The sequence below is a fragment of the Exserohilum turcica genome (assembly GCF_000359705.1).
Source record: "Exserohilum turcica Et28A unplaced genomic scaffold SETTUscaffold_7, whole genome shotgun sequence".
Lineage (NCBI taxonomy): Eukaryota > Fungi > Ascomycota > Dothideomycetes > Pleosporales > Pleosporaceae > Exserohilum > Exserohilum turcicum.
In genome coordinates, this window is record NW_007360288.1 from 11,549 (window position 1) to 18,672 (window position 7,124).

General features: G+C 33.1%; 1 non-coding gene across 1 annotated transcript; it reads right to left on the reverse strand.

Annotated features, from left to right (window-relative positions):
- Positions 1–4,192: 4,192 nt before the first annotated feature.
- SETTUDRAFT_t79 lies at positions 4,193–4,280 on the reverse strand. Its single transcript has one exon. It is a non-coding gene; the product is annotated as a tRNA-Ser (tRNA).
- Between the last annotated feature and the right edge of the window lie 2,844 nt (positions 4,281–7,124).

Here is a 7,124-nt window from a genome sequence, read left to right on the forward strand (position 1 = left end):
AGTTATATAACTAAGTAACGTAGTTAGTGACGTATAAATCAGCTTAAGTAAAGAGAAAGACTAAAGGTCTAACTGTTTATAGGAGTAATAACTCTAAAAAGAGGGCCCTCTACATAGTTCTTTTCTATATCTTTCTTCTTCTGTAAAATAGGTGAATGCATACTCGTTAGTTAGGCCTCTCTCGCCTATAACAATATCTAGCTAGAAAGAAGAGCTTAAAATAAACAGATTGCAGACCTAAAGAGCGAAGATCTCCCAGTTTAGTCTAGTAGACCCACTTTTCATTTAGTTAGCAACCCTAAGCAAGGAAAAATAGCAAAATATAGGGAACTAAAATGATAAAAATTTACTCCCTTATAAAACAGTGATCCTTACTACAAAAGGTTTAGTTTTAGGATATGTAATAGTATATATCTAGAATATCACGTGACATAATTTTTTCCATCTATAGCCACCCTCTTGAGTTAAATATTAAGTTTCAAAAACAAATTTACTGCATGAACTTTAGCGTATTCCTAAGCTTGATTAGTCTTAATATACTACATATCTCATCCTTTCCATTCGGAATCTTTAATATATGAAAACCTCACCATAGATTCAAAATTTTTAAAATTTAAAGCTGATGTTGTCTATTTGTTAGAGGCAGATATACCTATTATAAGTATATGTATTTTATTTAGTAAGCCACCTAAGGCTAATAGAGACGCTATCTATTAATTTTAGATGAAAAAAATTTAGAAAAAAAAGCTTCAAAAGTTACCAGAGGCGGAGTATTAAAGCTTTTAGAAAGAGATAAAAGATCTATGAATAGAGACTTTACTAGAAGCCTTAGAAAGACAAGTCGCTAGTTATTAGTTAAAAATGAAGTTAATATCTCAACTAGAACTTTATAGCGATTTCCAAAAAGAGAGCGCTATTCTATCAATATTGTAAAGAAGAAATCTATTTTCAATAAAAAGAAAGCTGAATATAGTTTCAAATACGCTAGAAACATGCTACAAAATAGATCTAATAATAAATTAGATGAAATAATGTTTTTGAATAAGTTAGCTAACCAAAGAGGCCAAGAATATAAAGAAGAATATGTAAGAAAACGCCAAAATAAGCGCCAAGGTTATGAACCAGTTTCTTCAGCCAATCGATGTATATAAAAGAATCCTAATAAACTGAAAATATATATTTTTAGTCTAGTATGTTATCTATTGATTAATCTATTTTTAGCTTGCTTACTAATAGAGTCATAGCTAGAGATATTACTATCTAAGTTTGGGGAGCATTTTGAATAGGTGGTAGATCTAATCTAGTAGTAATTTGGGCTCTATATTCTTCCCTAAACATTAATCATCACGGATATATCTATAGGGTTTTGATACCTGAAGTAAACCCTAATATAAAACTAGGTAAGTAATATCTATATTTATATATCTAAGGAAAAATCCAGCACATCCGATTATAGAGCTATGGATCCCAAATTTAGATATATTATAGATGAAACTACATAACTAATTCCTACGCTAGAAGTTTTAGCAGGATAACCTTAGAACGCCTACTACTAAAAACGTGTTCCGCTGGTTTGAAAGAAATTCTATTGAACCCTTCCCTTATCCACCTTACAGCCTATATTTAAATCTAATGGAAAATGTCTAAAGTTTACTTAAATACTATTTTTTAAAAAGATCTACATTCTATCTAGGCTTAGGTAATGACTAGAGGAGTATAGCGGCTTTTACTAAGGCTATTTTGAAAGAGTGGCAAGCTATTCCACAATAGGATACAGATAACTATATTTTATCACTACCTAGGCGTTAGCAAGCTGTAGTAAAAGCTAAGGGCTGGTACACTAAATATCAGCTTCCATTTCTAGCGAGATATCAATATATTGCAAAAATCAGACTCTTCTATATATCTCGTGATCTAAATAGAAAAGCAATACTATAGAAGTTAGAGCTTATAGATAATAGGCAGATCTATAATATGTATACGATCTAGATTTTTTGATATATAAACAATGGAGTAATCTGGATAAATATTTATGATCGTTTTAAGGCTCTAGTCTAGCGATTTTTCTGTTGCTTAGAGCTACTGACGAATCACAAAGTGGGTCAACTAGGCTAAACCAGAAGATCTTGGCTTTTCAGATCTGCAATCTGTATATTCATAGCTATTCTTTCTACCTAGACATGAGTATTTTAAAATAAGAACTTTTCAAGTGACGTTTTTTTGTGTCACCACGCTGTAGTTTTATCCTTACTTAATTTAGTAATATGTATATATAGTACATGATTAGGATAAATACTTAAGTGAGGTAAGGCAACTTCTTAGAAGTAAACTATTCTAGTCCTTAATATTCTACATAGCAGCTAAGCCCTCTATAGTAATATGATAATTCAATTATTACTTAATTAACTATATATATGACTATAATATAGATCTATAAGATTATAGAAGTTAAATAGAGTAGTGGTAGTAGTAGTAGTAGTAGTAGTAGTGATAGTAGTAGTAGGAGTAGAAGTAGCAGTGGTAGTAGAAGTAGTGGTAGTAGAAGTAGTGGGAGTAGTGGTAGTAGAAGTAGTGGGAGTAGTGGTAGTAGAAGTAGTGGGAGTAGTGGTAGTAGTAGTAGTAGTCGTAGTTAAAGTAGTTGTAGTAGTAGTAGTAGTAGTAGAGTAGTAAAAGAGTAGTTTTATTTAAGGTAAAAGTAGAATACTATTATGAGTAAAAGCGTTGCGCTATAGGTAATAGCGCTATATTAGCGCCTTACAAGTCTAGCTAGTACTTAAAAAATATCTTATAACATGTGTATCTCTATTATTAAAAGTTCGAAACCTATTATATAGGTCTTAAAAGAAAGCTTATATTCTGTACTCTGTAGCTATAGCGTATTATAGTTTTTAATAATAGGGATGTTAAGATATTTATAGCTTGATTAAGCTACGCTAGCGCTACGCTAGCTTAAGAAAGCTGCCTAGCAAGTAAATAACTGTTAGTAGCTCAGCCCTGTGCCACTAGGCTACCACAACTTAAAAGGTACGGGTAATTAGCGTTCTGCTAATTCCCTGCATAGGATAGTATATATGATTAGCTACGCCTAATGTTATCCCCCCCTTTACTAGGGCCTAGTCCCTAGGCCTTGCCTATAGGCGACTGCTAAAGATTATATATACTAGACCTCCTAGTAGCTTATATAATGCTAGAGCCTAGCTATTCTTTAGTTCTTAGGACTAGCTATACTGTAACTAGTACTAGCTAGAATTAAAATTAGCACCTCTAGTAGATCTAGCAGATCTAGCGGACGATAGTAGCCTTAGCAAAACGCTAATTACTATATTAGTAGCTTAACCCTATGCTACTAGGCTACTATAACTAAAAAGGTACGAGTAATTAGCGTTCTACTAATTTCCTGCACAGGATAGTATATATCGCTAGCTGCGCCTAACAATAATTAATTACTTCTAGAATCGCCTACACCAAACGACTACTATGTACCACTTCTACTACTACTACTACTACTACTACTACTACTACTACTACTACTACTACTACTACTACTACTACTACTACTACTACTACTACTACTACTACTACTACTACTACTACTACTACTACTACTACTACTACTACTACTACTACTACTACTACTACTACTACTACTACTACTACTACTACTACTACTACTAATACTACTAATACTACTACTAATACTACTACTACTACTATACTTATAGTTCTTCATCACTTTATAGGTCTAGCGCTAACCTTTAGTACCATCTTCTCTAATTTCATAATAGAAACTACTCCAATTATATTAGGTAACCTTACAGACAAATCTTTAGAACTTATTATCATTATTATTATTATTATTATTATTATTATTATTATTATTATTATTATTATTATTATTCTAGTTTAACGTCCTTTCTCAGCCCAAAGGGCTATATAAGACGTGCAGGCTTAAGGCCTGCAAGTAAATACGTAGGCTAGAATTTTAATCTAGGTACAAATTGAGTAGGTACAATGTAGGGGGTTATCTAAATGAAGGTGAGGCTCGTAGCCTAGTAGTTTTTTAGTGAGTAACTCTCTCAGATCTTTCACTTTAAATAAGTCTTCCTCTCAAGTTTTTAACGAGTAACTGTCTCAGTCGAATAGGTAGTTTAATGAGTAACTCTCTCATGTGGGTGGACCATAAATATGGTTGTGAGGGGAGAAGGATTCGAACCTTCGATCTTTGCTGACCTGAGACAGCAGAAAAATTTCCAGGCGCTCCACCACTGCGCCATCCCCCCATCTTTAGAACTTATTTTTAGAATTAATAGGTTCTACTCTTTCTATAGTTTTTTGATTTCCCTAAGCGTAATAGCTATAAGTAATTAGTCATTATTTATAATAAAAGCCTATAATCAACATACTACTAGGCTTGGATAAGCGCTTCTTCATAGCACCCTTACGTGCTACCTTTTCTTCTAAACTCTTACGCGCTGCCTTTCCTGCTAAATTCTTGCGCGCCTCTTTACCTCTAAGTGACCTTTTTACTATTTACTTTATATAGGCTATAGTATGCTCTTGAAGCCCTATAAGAGGTAACTAAGGTATACTTAATTACCTTCTTTAAAGGTGTATTTATTTCTTACTAATATCTATTATAGTTACTAGTACGATATACCATAATCTAAACGCTATATATATAAAGAAAGTTCAAATTATGTAGAAAGACGCCTAGCTATTCAAGCACTATAAAAAAAAGTATATAGTAGGGGGCTAGTAGTATACATAAACGAGGCCTAGAATCCGAGTGGAGTATACTTATATAATAGTAAATAGAACTTAATTCTATGATGATAGTATTATCAATAGGCACCCGTATACAGCTTTGCCATGCGAATTTAGTAATTATTTCATATATTACGTAAGCTACTATACTAGGACCAGCCCTATAGCCTATAGTATATATAGCTAACCTACTTAAGTACTTTTCTTAAGTAGTAATTCAATATAAAAATTACCTAAACCAGGTTTTCATCTACTATTTTCCTCTTTAGTTACAAGCCTAGCGCTTTTAACATGTAGAAATTAATTCCCCTACGAGATAAAGTAATTAGCTACTTAGTTTAGAAACTTCTATTTATTTAAAAACTACTATAATAACTAAAACTACTCTTCTTATCATAGATCTTATTAGTCTTAACATTTAGAGGAGCGTTGCTATAACCTTAATCTAGGTTGAAGACTATTTTAGCTAGAACTACTAGTTTGTATAGCTCTAGTATAACGTCAAAGCTTAAGGCGTATAGGATTAAGTTAACCTAGATAGGATTATAGTAGAAAACGCTAAAATACTTCTACTTAATTAACTATAGCTACCTACTCTAAGCGTAGCTATGAAATACATAGCTTAAGAGGTATAAAACGATAATAGTGGACTAGTAAGCGGGTAATATAGCCCAGACTTAAAAAGCTACCTATTCAGAAATAATAAACTAATAGGTAAAAGCTATAGTTAATTTAGATATCTTAGCTTTAGCTATAATCAAGCTTTTTAATAAACTACATTAGATGCTCTAGGTAATTAGTAATGAGCTTATAAATAAGCTAGCACATTTAAACGCTACGTTAGGAATAATAATATAGGCTAAATATAGATCTCATTTAAGAAAAGGCTTACCTAGGAATAATTAAGCTAGAAAACTAGCACTATTAATGAATAATAATATATATGAAAGCTAAGAGTTATAAAATAATAGAGGTAAAAGGAACGCTTGCCTTATTAGACTTCCTAATTGCTGTAGGCGAGAAGTTTACGCTAGACTAGGCCCAAATCTACTTACTATAAGCTTATTAAAGCTAGAGTAATAATCAAAAAAGCTATGCCGCTAAGCTAAATTAAAAGGATTTTCTTAGCTTTGCTCTAAGACTAGTCTATATAACTTACTAGCCTATCCAGAGCTTATGCTATACTAGAATATAGCTTATCTTAAAGATTATCTAGTAACTAAGCTTGAAAGTCTAAATATAGAAAAGGTAGTCATGACTACCTGTACTACTAAAGCCTATATAAATAAGATCTGCTTCAGTATCAATGTTACGAACCTAAGGGAGGAAGGCACAGCGGTTAAGTTAAGGGAACGACGACAGCCAGTCAACCCCGCCCTTTGTAGAGTAAGGGAGGATCACGTGACCTCCTCGGACCTCTATGCGCGAGGAAGGGTCTTGGCAGACTCCTCGTACATAAGCCACAGAGGAAAGCCCCTCGTGCGCCAGCCACCGAGCAATACTCGGACTCCTCTGACCGAGGGCTACGAGCACCATAGGTATATAGCATAGGCAATATAGCCCTTATGGCTCATTGTGTTCAATTACTTAAGTTACGAGTACAAGTACAATACAAGAGTTACTTGCAGAGACACTGTTCATACCACCCTGTTGCTTCATCCGCGAAAACCAACCTCAAGAGTCTGACACCAGAAGTCTTATATTACTTCCACTCAGATCCTACTCTTAACAATCAACTCCTAAAAGCTTTACTAAATAGCTCTAAGAAGAAGGTATAGAGGCGTAAGAGAACTATCTAGTTACTCTACGCTAATAAGTACTTAAAACCTAGAGAACATCTTACTCAGGTAGGTATAAAGATCCCTTTGAATAATAGCTCCTCTACACTATTCCTAGGAGGAATAGTAGCAGCTCTTATTAATCTAAAGCTTATTAGAATGATTAAGAAAGGCTAAGAAGCTCAAGGTATATATAATAAAATAAACTTCTTAGCCTACATACTCTTTCTTTATATAATCTTTAATTATAGAGTAGCGATATACGTTATCAATAGTGTTAATATATTTTTACTAGGTACTTTTAAGCTAGCTTAAACGCTAAAGATAGTAAAAGCTAAAATATAAGCGTTTATCATTAAAGGCGTAGGCTAGCGGGTTATTAAAGGAGTACTTAATCAAGCTTCTAGAAAAGGAATAGAGAATCTTATATTTAATAACGTAGTAGTTATAGAGGGGTTTACCTAAATATCATATTAGAAGCTTATTTATAGATTAAAGGCGTGTAGTATATAGGTTAAAATAACACTCTAAGCGTTAGCACGTTAAGAAAGAGCGCTATGCTAGCTTAGCTTACCCATTATT